This window comes from Apium graveolens, chromosome 10, assembly GCF_009905375.1.
Source record: "Apium graveolens cultivar Ventura chromosome 10, ASM990537v1, whole genome shotgun sequence".
Lineage (NCBI taxonomy): Eukaryota > Viridiplantae > Streptophyta > Magnoliopsida > Apiales > Apiaceae > Apium > Apium graveolens.
This window is the reverse complement of record NC_133656.1, coordinates 48,546,238-48,562,585: the sequence shown is the minus strand read 5'-3', so window position 1 is coordinate 48,562,585 and position 16,348 is coordinate 48,546,238.

The window sequence follows — 16,348 nt, the reverse complement described above, 5'->3', positions numbered from 1 at the left end:
CTCAACTTAAATTTCTGCAGAAGTTCCCAAATGTATAAACTCTAGTTTCTTGAAAATTAATACTTTATTATGATATAAAATGTTATAAGGATTGTTTAGGCGCTTGAATCAATTGATTCTGATTTACGGATCAAAAGTTATGACCGTTTTAGTAAAAGGGATTTACGCGACAAAACTGCTACAAATTACGAACTTTGTAAATATAAATGATCGACTTAAAAATATTTAAAAATCATGAAATTTTTACAGAGAGTAATAAATAGAGTTTATTAACTTCTAAAAATTCCCTGTTTATCACCCAGCCCTACCTACCCTATGTATTCGAGGGGGAGGCTGGAACCGAAAAAGACCTGGTTCCACACATATGAGACAGGCAGAAGGTATGGGATGACCAGTTCACCACGGAGAAAGCGAATTCGATCCTATAGTCGTCTTCTTTGTTCGATAAATGCGCAGACTTTCCTGCTTCATACTACTCTTTTCTCGGAGTTTAGTTCGACAGAAAGAAGGGAGTTTTTGAATTTCCTTTGTCTCCCTTCCCGCTTCTCTCAGGCTTTCGATGAAAGGAACGCAATAGCAGGAAATTCGAAAACGAAATATCTCAACCGGCTGCTATTATTCAACAAATCTACCGCTGAGCTAACGAGGTTAAAAAGAAAGTCTCTTAGAATTTGATGAAATTGTTTCAGGTTGGTAAGACCATGATCGGGATTCTCTAAGCCGTAGTCTAAGAAAACTTCTTTTCTGAAATTGAAGGCATCATAGGGTTTTTCTAGGTTCAGGGGCGAATCGCTAAAGGTCGAAGTCAACGGAAAGGAGAGTGGGGACCCTCTCGCTGGTTTTTGGAATTCGACATCAGGAAGTGTTTTCACACCATCGACCGACATCGACTCATCCCAATCTTTAAGGAAGAGATCGACGATCCCAAGCCAAGTTTCGGTGTCCGTAGGAATGGAAGCTTTATTTTTATGAATAGTATAGTGGGGTTGAAAGACAGGAGTGCCCGCCCCTCAACTCAAGTAGGCTACTTTTTCCGGAACGCAGTCCGAGACGGCTTCCTTAATTCTGATCGGGTAAGGCTTACCGTTCTTTATGCAAAGTGCTCCATTCAACGGCTTCTTTGGGAAAAACTTCCATTACTGTCTTAAGATATACAAGGTCCATGGATGGTTGCGGGTGATTTTAACGCAATTTAGTTTAAAATGTTTACTACTTATGCTTTTAGAATAATAAAGACTTTTTCGTATAAAGCCGTTTTTTGTTTCATCCGACTTAGATTGAACTCATGCATGCTGTCGAAAGTCATCTTTTGTTCGAAGTCTTGTCCAGCCTTATAAGCACCAAAAAGTGCTATCAATCTTCCGATTGTAAGGTGACTAGATTGAGTGGGTTAGAGGGACCTTATTAAAAATGTTTATTTTTCAATTTTATAAAAATGTCGGAGCCAAGGTCGCGGGAAGTAAGAACGTCAAAAACAAACCCTGTTAGGAAACTGCCACATCGGGATTTTCACCCCTGTTACCAGAAAACCATTTTCAAATTATGTGTTCTAAATTTCTTCTAGATCGCGCACGCAAAAACGGTGCATCAATTGAGTTAACGGTTTGAGAGATATCAATGTTTTAGTGAAAGCGGTTTGAATAGTAAAACTCCGTACCTGACCGAACTTTTGAAATGCTTTTCACCTAGTTAAATTCACTTTATCAAAATGAAACATTTGTGATAAATATTAAAAGCACTCAAGAAGCTCCTCGAGGTGGTTTTGTATTAAAATATTAATTTTACAATCTATTAAAAATTTTAGAGTGCAAGTCACGTAATAGTAACATTCGGTAAAGTCAACTTTAGAAGACCACTTTGACCGTCCATTTCGACCAAGGATTGATACTTATTTCGAGTCGGTCGGATATTGAAAATTATGAAGTATTGAACTTATTAGAAATATAAGTCGGTGATGGGATTAGGAATACTGATTAAGATTATGATATTTATTGATTAAAAAACTCGGAACGAGAGCAAGTCAGAAAACGTATCTTGGACTCCAAGCAAGTTCTCAAACCTTACCTCTTTAAAATTATTGTGTTGTGCTTGTTTTTAAAATAATTGTGATATATACATGATATTGTATTGATATTTTACAAATTTTGATATATAATATCGTACAATATATAAATGATTTTGGTATATGAAGATTACCGAATTTCAATCGATAACGCTAGAGAGTAGCGTTGTATATATGAAGAGTATATTTTAGACCGAGGATCGGTCAGTATAATTTGATGAAAACCCGGAAGTATTCCGGAGGTATTTTATTTAAGAATATTAATGCTACAGTAGAGCGTGATGTATAAGTTATAAGACCGAGAGTCGGTCAGTTTTTATAAAGTATAAACCCCGGAATTATCCCGGAGATGTTTTGGGATAATTAAAAGTCCGTAACTATTTTATTCCAAGGGACTCGATGTCCTTTTGCGAAATATTAAAGTACCCCGAATTTAATTTAAAACTGATTTCTAAAAATTGTATACCCTCAACTCTATTTAATTACCCGAGCAATGAATATTATTTCAGATATTCATTTAAAAAGGGAGAAGTATTCTCCAACGTTTATTTTATTTTAAAACCAATTATTTTATATATATTAAAGATTAATATAATTACTTAAACATAAATTAGTTGAGGAATATTATTTCAAATATTCTTTTAAAGAAGAACTATTCGAGGTTTAATTATTTAATAATTATTATTTAATTATTCAATATTTATTAAATGATTTAATATCATTTAAAAATCATAAAACCTATTTTAAAATATTTCTGAGTTTCAGAAAATCATACTAATACTTTCAGATCATCAAAGAATATTATCTCGACATATCTTAAATATTTTGAATATAGTTCCAAAAGAAACTCCCCTTCATTTATTTATTTGTTGACAACGGTCAACTCACATCCTTGGTACTTCCTCCGAAAATTCTCGGAAGTATATATATATATATATATATATACATATGAGACAAGTTGTACCTATCAACAAGCAAAATACTTGGGGAACTTCGATATAGTTCGATGATTCCAATTATATGATAGGATTTCCTAAAGGACATTGGAGGGGTAGGATCCAAGTACTTCATATATTGGGTACACTGATGGTACCGTAGGAGACGGTACTATATGTACCTAAGGACCTGCGAAGTGTGTGTATACCCGAAATGATGACACATAGCCCGTATGCGGCAAGGATGATAACCGGAATACAAAGGTGTCATCCTTCTACTAGTAGAAAAGGTTACTATTTTCCGCATTATAATTGATCATCGTATGCGGTGGCTCCAGTGAATGTTATATATTCTTCTAATTGGAATTGAGATGCAATACCGTAACCCAAGCCTAGGTGTTGGGTTTATCATTAAGGTATTTGCATACTAATAAGTCAATCAAAGAATTGTTTTGAAAAGAGGTGTGTATCACCAAGAAAACTACTTTGAATAAATATGTATCCTTGTACGGATTAATATATCCTTTAACAGTCTTTTCATACTATTGATTATTATGGCTGAGCATTATTGTTCACTCTTGCTTTCTTTTAAATGTCACAACACAACAGATTACCAATATGCCCGCGTGGGACTTAGTCACTTGAAATCGTGGGGAGAATCCCTTACAGCTTTGTCTCAGGTGGACCAGAGTATCCAGATAGGTATAAGATGTTAGTATTAATTATTGTAACTTCATGTAGAGGTTACGAATAATTGTTTAAGATTCTGTAAAGTACATTTAAGTGTAATAAAAGAAGATTACATTTTGTACATCATTTCTAAGGCTATAACTTGTGTGTGTGTGTGTGCATGAGATTGGCGTCTGTTGGATTATTGAATCAATACAGGTTACACATGAGTGAAGGATGGCGTGACGACCCAGATTCCTGACCCCGAATTTGGGGGCGTTACAGAAATGGCATTAGAGCATTAAGTTAGAGTACTCAGAGATGAGAGTGTTAGGAGTCTGTCTAGAGGCGAGATTACGTAAGAGGTCATATAGAGTTCATCATTGGACTACCGGATATAGCCCCAATGTGTAGGTTAGGATAAGTGTATATTTAAAGTATTAAAGAATGACTAATAGGACCATTGGAGATTATCAGAATGATGAGAAGAAAAATTAGAATCATATATGATTTGGCAATGATATGGATGTAGAACTCAGAGCCAAGTCTCCAGGTCATTTAGGGTAAAGACGGTATTATCAACACCAAATGTTCATTTGGACAACACGAGCCTTGTTACTCCTAGTTCTTTATAGGTTGCCCATGGGGGGCATCACATATGAGAACCAAGAAGTATAATTATTAATATACGGTTGAGGTTATTGACCCAAACTAGTTGAAGGTGTCATTTTACCAATGAGGATGTGAATATCGTATTAATCACGAATTCACCAGAGATAGTGTCCAGTATACCCTTAAGGATATCTTTCTATTAAGGAAGATTTGAATGTAATATAAAAATGTTATCGTAAGATGACTACACTACATGATATTATTAGTGTGATTAACATGTAAGGTTATGATGGTTTAGCTCAGAGATCAAGAGCGTCGAGAGTTGATGGCATGTCTACAATTGAATGGCGTAAGATTATAATGAGCGATAGTTCGATCTTAGAACCTTCTAAAATGATAGACCAATAAGTCTAGAGCGGAATACTTTGGTAGAATTGATGTCAGATACTACGTATATATACTCGTAGACCTCTAATATATACGGTAATGTATGTTCACTTACACACACATGCCATTGAACTTATGGACTGCATTGAGATTCCTAAGAGATCTCTTTGATCTGTTCCTAGAGGGAATTGGCCACATGTAAATAGTAACGGATGTGCGTAGCAGGCCCCTATCGTCTTAATAGATGCTTTTGGAATATTCCCGAGTAAGGTCTTTAAGGTAAAACATCGGGATGACGGATATGTGTGCGAAAGTCAAGTTAGTAAGTGACGTTAAGATGATGTTGAGGGAGACAGTAGTTGAACATGGAATTACGAAAATAAAGAGATGGGATCATCCTCGGGCGGATAATGATGAGGGTTAGGACAATCAATAAATTATTTTGGCATATACTCACTGTCACACTAATCCCTCCAAATTGTTGATCATTCGTATTGCATTGATAAGTCGTATCAGGCAATTCTTTTAGTTCACTACTTTGAACTTCTGATGTGACCATCTTGAATAGTCTTTCTCCGCATCAGGACTTGTTCAATTCTTTTAGTTGATCAATGAACTTTCATTCATAGATTATGATCTTCTTGTTCGGCTCAGAGCTATTTACACTTTATTTCAATTATCTAAGGAATTTTTTTAATAAATTTTCCTCAATTCATCGACGAATATTGATACTGAATATCTTCATTTGATTCTTCTTTCATACTTACTCTTCTCAGTTGAGATTATAAATATTTAACAAATTGTTAAAAAACATGGATGATCTAATATCCATAAATTGCTCGGGAATCCTTTTCTTCTAATCAGGATGAAATTGTATATTGAACTTTGAAATCATAGTAAGGGTATCAATTTGATATTGGAATTCCGAATTCAATTCTATTTAAGAATCTGATAAAGTATGTGAATAAGGGCACCTATGAGTGTACCATTGTATTGGAAAGAAATATTTGATGAGAGGCTATCGATTGTTCCGATGCCAAGACCACTCGATTCAGAGTTATAATTGTCTTTCTCGGCCCAAAATTTGGAAATTCTTTATTTCAAAATCGTCATTCGGGTAGCCACCAATTTCTTCAGTGGTTATGATGTTGAGATTTTTTTAACAAAATGAAATATGCTTAGTTGCATATGTTCTCATGAATGACTAGTTAATTGTCCTAACTAGTCGAAATTTTAATTAATACGACGGAAGCCTAGCTAATCGTCCTAGCTAGTTGCTATGGGCCAAACCAATTGAGCTGGCCATTTTCTTAGCCGGTTGATAATATTTTTTTATATGTACTAGTTATTATTTTTTTAGTTCCACTTCCAATCATTTTTTTACATGATGCATTTAATATGCAAGACTAATTGTTGATGAAATTTTTAAAGAATGATTTAATTGAGACCTAACTAGGTCGCCCACTCAAACGAGAATTCATATTCAATTTCATGAAATATTTCATTCATGAAATTTCTATTCTTTCATTTATATAACGAATATCCATTTAAAATCATAAAGTGATTGAAGAAAAACATACTTCCTTATTTGTTAATCACTGAATAAAATTCCTTATTTCAAAATAGCATCTTTTTGAAACCTCGATGGATAACCTTTTGAGGATGTTATTCAGAATTTCTTTCATTACTCGCAAAAAAAGTATTTTTTCAATGGGGAAATCTTACAAGTATTGTTCGTATGATGTTATAATCCAAAAATCATTGTTTTCAAGGGATATTCTCTATAATATCATAATATAAAATTCTAAGAACATGGAAGGATAATCCTTGTTGTATTCTTCCTTCCAAGTTATAAATCTTTTGAGCGTTGTGACTCTTTTATTCGGAGCTCATTTTTTTTCTTCTTCAGATATTAGATTTTGAAATCTTGTTAAGATTGTATAAACTACATCGATATCGTGAGAATCATTTTGTTTCAAGACTGATTGCCTTCCGAACAAAGAGAGGTATAGTTGAGAACCAATTGTTGTATTATGAGATTGAAGACTTGGTGCTAAGATGGTGCAATCGGAGCATCGTGATGAGTAAGTTGTTTTAAAAAGGAAATACCATATTTAGTTATTATTATAAGGATCTTTAACATGGTTATAGAAGGACGATAATATAGATACCAATGTGATTAGTGAGGTACACTTTTGTGAAACATTATCGGGATAAGTACTAGTGAATTCGGGAAAGACCGAGTATGAATTTGTGTGATGTATAATGATATGTCTATGCGATTTAAGGACTGTGACATAAGGTATTCTAATAATAATCTAGAATAATCGCGATAAGGTTCGCACTGGAAGGGACAAAAAGTTTAACTTATGAGGAAAAGTTTGAAATTTTTTTTACTTATATTGAACATGAGGTAGAGGCTACAGTCAAATTGATCAAGAGTTATGATTGAGAAATCTATTATCATCAAGGAAAGGCCAATGTGATGGCCGACACTTTAAGTAGGAAAAGATAGATTGATGATATCAAATTTCAGGACAACTAATGAGGAGGATCGCACGAATGAATTTGAAGTAAGACAATGGGAAGAGTACCCTTTATTACGTAACGGGAAGGATCAAAGACAACTAGAAAATTTAGAGGATACTAGTCATGACCGAATATGAAAAGGGATGTCATTGATTAGGTAAGTAAGTACTCGACATGGTTGAAAATGAAAACAGAAAGGCGAGGATTAAAAAAAAAATTAGCGACTGCGACTTATAAATGACCCAAATGGGATTAAGAGTTTATTATAATAAATTCTGGAGGAGGATTATCAAGAACCAAGTAAGTTGTCGTGCTATTTTAGGATTTTGAGTAATGGGTTAAATAAGACCGCTTATTTTATTACACAAATGATAGATCTTCGCTCTATAAAATTGTTATGAACGCGGAAGAGATAATTGGTGATAGAAAGACCTTGTGATATCACGCCACGCAAGGACCCAAGAATTAATTTCACAACCGGATTATTTCCCAAGATATTTCGTGAGAAAGCACGAATAGAGGCACGACTTAGAGCTCTAAAAATCGACAAGTAAAATGGGAGGACTATCCAGACCATGAAGATACGTATATCGGCTTGCCTTTTATTTGTAACGGTTAGGAGAATCGCCTATCGTTGATAGAAAATTTGTACAGATATACTTACCACGCGAGCATACGAAAAATAGCCATCGATATCCCTTATGATGGACAACATGGAAGAATGAAGGATGTCATTGTTAGAGCTGACAGAAGGCAGAGAAGATCATACATGCCCTTTAAAAGGCCACTAGTAGCAGTTCCCAATAAACGCGAATACGTCTAATGCGCTAACGAGAATAATGAATACGGCCCGAAAGGTATCTTAGTACTATAAATATCCTACGAGGAATGATAAAAGAAGTATGACCGATAGAGGAAGCTGAGTGTTCCACGATTTTAAAGCGTATTAATCAATTGCGTTTGAAATGGTGCTTCCTTCAAGACGGTAACAGGACCCGACGTGACTTACGTTACTACAGGAAGAAATATTAAATCTGATGCTAAACATGTAATAGGATACGAGCGTGTGAAAATGCAACGAGAACTTCTTACATAAAATAATAGATAGAGATGATGCGCCGAATTGAGCAAACGTTAAGGAACGAAACTCTAGCACTAGTAAGAGCGATGGAGGGGGAAACGAATAAGTTGAAGAATGATTCCAAACACTAGAAGATGCGCTAATAGTCCATATTATAGATTTTTAAGGAAAATAAAGTGACCAATTGACATTAATCGAATTACCGACAATAACAAGTTATCATGTGGGCATTGGAATGGCTACAAAGCTTTGTACAGAATAAAGGATCGTTCTCTCTTAGGTTGGAAAGAAGTTGGTAAGCGGAGGATACTTGGACCATAATTGAATCAACAGACCAAAGGAATTCCTAGAACTTATCAGAACCCAGCTAATGGCATCCCAAGATGAACAATAGAGATATGCGGACTAGAACTATAGAGACGAAAAATATGAAGTAACAAACCAAGTATTGTTGAAAGTGCCTGTTAGGTCTCACACACTGTAGAAGGGGGGTTGAATACAGTGTTTATCACAATCAAATTGAATATAAGAACACATAAAACAGATTTTATTTAACACAATAAACTCTGTTATAATATGGAACTGTACTCTCTCAGTGATGAACAAATTATCACGAGAGCTGCTAGGGTTACAATAAATAATAACTTCGATTATGATAACACATATAGTGTAAACCCTATGTATGTGTTTATATACTACACAGTTATAAGATAAATTCTAATCGATATGGAATATAATTCTGCTTCCTAAAATATAACAACTAGTTATCTTTTCTTCCAAGTATTCTATTTTTCATAGAATTCCTTCTTCATGCATATCTCTTCTTGCGTTTGTCTTGATCTTCTTTCCTTTCAATCAGCCGCCTTCCTTATCTGAAAGTCTCCTTAAGTCCTGATATTATCTCCTGATAAATATCTCCTGATAACTTAAGTTCCGACAACTTAAGTTCTAACTTCAGTATAAGTACTGATTTGTTTTGTTAAGTAAGATCTGAAAAACTAAACATAAATCATATTAGTCATGACATTATCAAATATATCTAACAATCTCCCCCAACTTGTAAATTAGCATAATATACAAGTTTAACAGATATTTGATGATGTCAAAAACATTAAGTACAAATGCATGAAAGTTTGACTAGATAACTACAACTTATAGTCCTTGTAGCTTTACCATCCTCAAGGTCTGATAACAACTTCAGTCTGTATACACATCAGAATTTTAGCAGTTGTAGATCTTTGACTTGTCTTCAATTACTGATCTCTTTGATATCAGGAGTTGTCCTGAGATAGTTCTTTAACAAACATCTCTCAGCATATTCCAGTTCATTAACCAACCTCCTTTTAGCATTCTTCAATTCAACTGTATCTTCTCCAATTTGAAAGATAGCAGCCCTGAGATCATTTATTCTAGCTTTCCTTATATCCTGATCTAATCTGATCAAATATGCCTTTTCAGACTCAAGATTGAATTCCACAGCCTTATATCCCAGAAAAGTAGTTATAATCTTAGCAGAGTTAGGCTTCATCTCGAAAATATCACCTTTGTGATCTCTGTACTTGGGACAGTATGTGCTATCAGACTTTACAGAGTAAAGCTTCTTCTGTCTTTGAATTTGAGTCTTCAAATAATTTGCAGCACTATCTGTTAATCTGTTCTTCACTTGAAGTAAGAATAAAACATATTCCAGTTCCTCAAAATACTTCAGTGGTATAGCATTCTGCCAAATATGATATACCCTTCCATCTGTCATAAAATATAACAAGATGTGTTCTTTAAAAAATGTATGGTAAACCATTTGTACAGATTCAAGCTAATTCAATTTTTCAGGAGTTGCTCCAACACCTGGTTCACTTAAAGAAGTTGGATCATTGGTTGTGTTCTGTATTCTTCTTTCATCAGCACTACCCAATCCAGATTTATCACTTGCTTCTTTTCCTGTAACAACTCTTGCTTCAAAACCACTTGTTACAATCTTCAAAGATTGAGTCTGTTTAGCTTTGGTGAATCCTAGTAGGAGTAACTTTGAAGGTTTAACATGAGCAATGTCAGAGGTTTCATTTTCCTTATCTTCTGATATCAAGCCAACTTAAGCTATGTCAGAGGTTGCTTGCTTCACTGTCATATCAGAACTTACTATATCTTGACCCTGAACAACATGAGCCATGTCAGAGGTTGTTTGAGAAATATTCCTTTTTATCAGAGTAAAACTAGCATCTTCATCAGATATTTCTTCATCCATAAATGGCACATAAACCTTTACAGGTTCATCAACTTTTTCTTTGCCCTTGGACCTTGGATCTATCTCCACTTGTGATTTGGCTTTAGTTGCATCAGGATTTGTCCTTTCTTTTATCACAATGCCTTTAGCCTTAGGAAGTTTCTTTTCAACAATAGAAGCTTTAGATTTGGAGTTGACTTTTTCTAATTTAAGTCTAGCTTCTTCTTCCTTTAGACTCTCAAAGTCCATTCCTGGATTTTCTTTCAGAAATAACTGTCTTGAAATTTCCTCATCAAGTTCCAGATGTTCATCAGAACTTATCATTTTACCAGTATCAGAACTTATTCTTCTCCCAGTATCAGAACTTGTTCTTTGACTTGTAGTTCTAGCTTTGCTTGATGAAAAACTTTTACCTTGACCATGACCTCCACCCATTCCAGAGTTTCCCTGGTCATCTTTTTCATCATCCTTTCCCTTCAGTGTCTGAACAATTTTGGATTTGGACTTAATTACTTTCTCCCCCTTTTCGCATCAGCAGGTAAAAGAAGAGAGACAAGCAATTCCACTGAGGATTGGATCTCATTGAGTTGATTTTGATGAGAAGCTTGATTCTTCAAAATTTCATCAATCTGAGCCTGTTGCTTCTCTTGAGATTTCTCAATGTACTCAACTCTGTCAAAGGTAGGTTTGAAAAACCTTTTCTTGTCCAGCTTGACAAGCATATCTTGCTGATTTAAGGATTCTTGAATCTTGTCTACCTTGGCCTGAGTTACAGATTGATGACCTTGAAGGTGCCTTGTACTTAGTACAGTAACTCTGAGCTGTGTCTTGAAATCATCATTGAGTAGCATCTCATCAGCTTTGGTCAAGTGGTCAGCAAGTATGGTTGAAGAAGGAACAAAATCAACTTTGTTCCATTCCTTAGTCCACTCCCTTCCTCTAGGAGTTTCACTCCAAGGTACTGGTGCCTCTTCTCTAACAAACTTCTTGATTAATTCAGCTTTGTTTGGAGCTTGTTGAGGTGCATGTCCTGATGGACCAGCTGCATCAGCATCTACATTGGCAGCAGCTTCACCAGCAAGTTCATCATTAGCAGCATCGGAACTTATAGAATCAGCATCATCAGCATCCTCTGATAAAAGAATAGTATGAGGGTCTATGGAGGCTTCAACATCATCCTCTAAGTGCTGATCTCCAACTAAGTTCTGATCAACAGCCAAACCTTGATGCCCACCTAAAATCTGATTTTCATCATCCAGGTTCATATCTTCATTAAAATCAGCATCTAGAATTGGTGTTGTTGGTGGAGTGATTTGAGTTGGTGGAGCTTCCAAGTACAAAACCTTAGGCACAATCAAGTTATGAATATCAATCTTAGCACTTGTACCTGGGTCATCAGTATGTACTTGTTCAATTATAGGTAACACAGGAGGAGTAGGCAATCTGTTTTGAGCAGTTTCTGGTTGTGCTGAAGGAAGTAATTCAATAACAATTGGTTCTATTGGGATCAGAGATTCCTGACCCCCCTTCCTTAGCTGCTTCCTCATCTTCTAATTCTGACTCAACTGTGTCCCTGTGAGCTCTTTGCTTTTTCATTTTCTTCAAGGGTGGAGACACTATAGGAGCTTTATCATCAGGATTTAGCTTTCTAAGCCTTTTGAGAGGCCTAGAACTCCCAGTTACAGTGTCTTTATGAGAAGAGATCTTCTCAGCTTCTACTACAATAGGTTCAGACATGGGAACCTGTTCCTCATTGTCTGACTCATCTCTCTGAATAAGTTTCCTTCTCTTCTGTTGAGTCGGAGGTACTGTCTTAGTCCTCTTGGGTTTGGAAGAGGAAGGCTTCACAGGATGTGCTGAAGGTTGAGATGACTGTGATGGTTTGAAATATGTCCTGATTGAGGATTGAGTAGGTTGAGATTGAGAGGTTTGAGGTGTTTGTGTAGATGTGGTATGTTTTGATGGTTGTTGTAGTGGCTGGGATGTGGGTTGAACATCAGGGTAAACAGATGTATAGGTTTGAGGATCAGCATTTACCAGTATCTGTTTCACTAACTGAGGTATTTGTAAAGGTCTAACCACTTTTTTCTTAATGCCAGCATTTAACATATCATTAAAAGCCCTTTTTGCAGGCTTAAAGGGTGGAATTAAATCAGTGGTAGGTTGGGGTTCATCAGCACAACAAAAAGTATATATAAGCTGACAGAATCTAGCAAAGTATACTACATTCCTATCCTCTGTCATCCTATCCCCTATGAAACCTAGCACAACACTTGCAAAATCAAAGTGAGTTTGATGAATAAGAGCATACCCGATTTGCTGACTCATGATTGGAATAGCATCAAAGTTTGAGCATTTATTGGCGAATGCCTTAACCTAAGTTTCCTTTTTCAAAAAATCGGGGAGTGATGCAATCAAAGAAAAAGCTCCATTCTTTCCTGATATTTGCTCTTTTCAGTTGCCCAAGCTTTCCCAGACTTTTCTCATAACCCAAATTGGCCATAAGCTGTTGTAGAACAGGATCCTCCACTGTTGAGAATGTACAGCCTTCTGGTAAGTGGAGAGCTTTACGAACTGCCCCAGGAGTAACTACATGTTCAAAATCAATTACTTCAAATACGATTCTTGGAGTACCAGTAGCACCACCATCATCAAAAATCCCAGCCCGTTAAAACGGCAGTACTTGTTGGCTTGAAATGGTTTGAGGTTGGGTCAAAGCATACCCAATCTCACTATTTGTTAAGAAATCTAGCACAAAGTGCAAATCTGATGGAGCTACAGCCTTGTTCAAGATTGCAGAATAGTTATTTGGTACAAACTTGGCTCCATCAACAATTAAATCCTTGGGCGCCATCAGAAATAAGTGAGAAACTTGTTTTCCTGAAAGGTGTTTGTTGAAATGTTTGTAGAGTGAACCGTCAGAAAATGTTAGAGAATAAGAAAAGAGAGAGAGTGAAATTGAATAAAAATATGAATAAAAGATTTGAAAATCTTTTATCTCTTTTACTTAGACAACCCACGTTACAGCAGTTAATGAGAAGTGGAACAGACCTTTACACATGTCAAACATGCAGCAGTTAAGGCAAAAGTTAATGGGCACGGTAAATAAGCAATTATGACTTTGCACGTTCAGTTTTTTTAAAAAAAAATGTTCCCACTAAACAAATGATTCTTACTGCTTTATCTCACATAAACCAATATTCTGAAGAAAAAAAATGTGACCGTTGAGGTAATGACCAAAATAAACCAAGTAAATAAATACTGCCACGTCAGCATCAGAACTTGATTATTATCAGAATTTAAAAGTCATCAGAATATGGCTTCTTAACTCCAAAAGTGATTGTTTATTCCTGTAATTCTTCACACAAATACTGATATGGGTACATCAGAACTTAATCATCAGAACTTCCATCAGAACTTGTCCTCAGAAATTTATGCAACTAACACTAAAACTGTTCATCCAAAATAACATTTATCACCACAGTAATTTTTATCATTCATATGGAGTGTATGTGTGTGCATTAAGCTAAATATCAGACAAAGAGTAAAGTCTGATTCACTTCAGTACATCTTAGAAATAAGGCATAACTAAGAACTTTGCTTAAAATCTGTCATTATTCTGAAGTCTACTATAGAATGAGTTCATGCATGAGTCCACCTCAACTGATTTGTGCTCATTTTATGCATCTTTTGAAATTCCTTTTTACAGTGGCTTCTCAGTGTAAGTGAGTCACAACTGCTTATCAGAATTTATGCTATTATCAGAGTATTTCTCCAGTAATCAGAAAATGTGAAAAGTCACCAAGAAAACTTTATTTTGCTTTTCTAATGCATATTACTTAATACCAGCAATGCACTTGGGTCTTCCCTTCCACATTTTTACTCTAGATCTCAAAGGAGTACCTGATTTTTATTTCTTTTTTTTTCTTTTTCTTTTGATAAGTGAGGCTTATCAGTACTTAGTACATTCACCATATTTACTAACATCAAAACTAACAGATAAGAAGCATTGTTCTAGTTTTTGACTTAGTAATAAGATACACAAAGTAAACTTCAACTAAACTCAATATCAGAATTTGCTTGTGTTAAAAGATTTCCACATAAACAATTACTTCAAACATGGGATCCTTAGTATATTAAAGACTACTAGGTCAGCATCTAGCACAGTTATCCTCATTGGATTGAATAGTCACAGAAACATTCATATCACTATCAGAGTTTAGAAATTCACATCAGACAATAATCAGCACTTAAGCAATTTTCATTTTAAGCACAGAATACACAAAGATAGTAATATCTATAAATACTGATCATAAAATATGATGTATCTGAACATAAACTAAGCAGATTTAGAGAAAGAACCTGAAACCATTCCAAGTTCACTTACCAATCTTGTAAAAGTAGCTTCACATAGTGGTTTTGTGAAGATATCTGCTAGTTGTTGATCTGTGGGAACAAAATACAATCCCACTGTACCTTCATCCATATGTTCCCTTATGAAGTGGTACCTAATCCTGATGTGCTTTGTCATTGAGTGTTGAACTGGATTACCTGTCATAGCAATTGTACTTTGATTATCACAGTAAATAGGGATTTTAGAATATGTTAACCCATAATCCAGTAACTGATTCTTCATCCAAAGAATCTGTGCACAACAGCTTCCTGCAGCAATGTACTCTGCTTCAGCAGTTGATGTGGAGATTGACTTCTGTTTCTTGCTAAACCAAGAAACAAATCTGCCTCCAAGAAATTGGCAGCTTCCACTTGTGTTTTTCCTATCAATATTGCATCCTGCAAAATCTGCATCTGAGTAACCTATTAGCTTAAAGTCTGATTCTCTAGGATACCACAATCTCAGATCAGCTGTACCCTTAATGTATTTGAAAATTCTTTTCACAGCTGTTAAGTGAGGTTCTCTTGGATCTGCTTGAAATCTTGCACAAAGACAGGTAGCATACATGATATCAGGTCTACTTGCAGTTAGATAGAGTAGTGAGCCAATCATACCTCTGTAATCAGTAATATCTACTGATGTACCAGTATCCTTATCCAATTTTGTTGCAGTGGCCATAGGAGTGGATGCACTTGAACAATCTTGCATTCCAAATTTCTTCAACAAATTTCTGGTGTACTTAGATTGACAAATAAAAGTTCCTTCTTCATTCTTCTTGACTTGAATGCCCAGAAAATAGCTAAGTTCTCCCATCATACTCATTTGATATCTTGACTACATTAGCTTGGCAAACCTTTTACGAAGTTTGTCATTTGTAGAACCAAAAATGATATCATCAACATATATCTGCACCAAAAGTAAGTCCTTTACATGGTTGAGATAAAATAATGTTTTGTCAATAGTCCCTCTGTTAAATCCATTTTCAAGAAGAAACTGAGCTAATGTCTCATACCATGCTCTTGGAGCTTGCTTAAGGCCATAAAGTGATTTGTCAAGTCTGTAGACATGATTAGGAAATTTTGAATCTACAAAACCTGGAGGTTGTTCAACATATACTTATTCTTCCAATTCTCCATTAAGAAAAGCACTTTTTACATCCATTTGAAAGACTGTAAACCTTTTGTGAGCAGCATAAGCCAAAAATATCCTTATGGCTTCCAATCTAGCAACTGGTGCAAATGTTTTATCATAATCAATTCCCTCTTGTTGAGAATATCCTTTTGCAACCAGTCTTGCTTAATTCCTTGTAATTATGCCATCACTATCAGTTTTGTTTCTGATCACCCACTTTGTACCAACTACAGATCTGTTATTTGGTTTTGGCACTAGGGTCCAGACTTCATTTCTTTCAAATTCATTTAACTCTTCCTGCATTGCTTGCACCCAATCAGCATCTTGA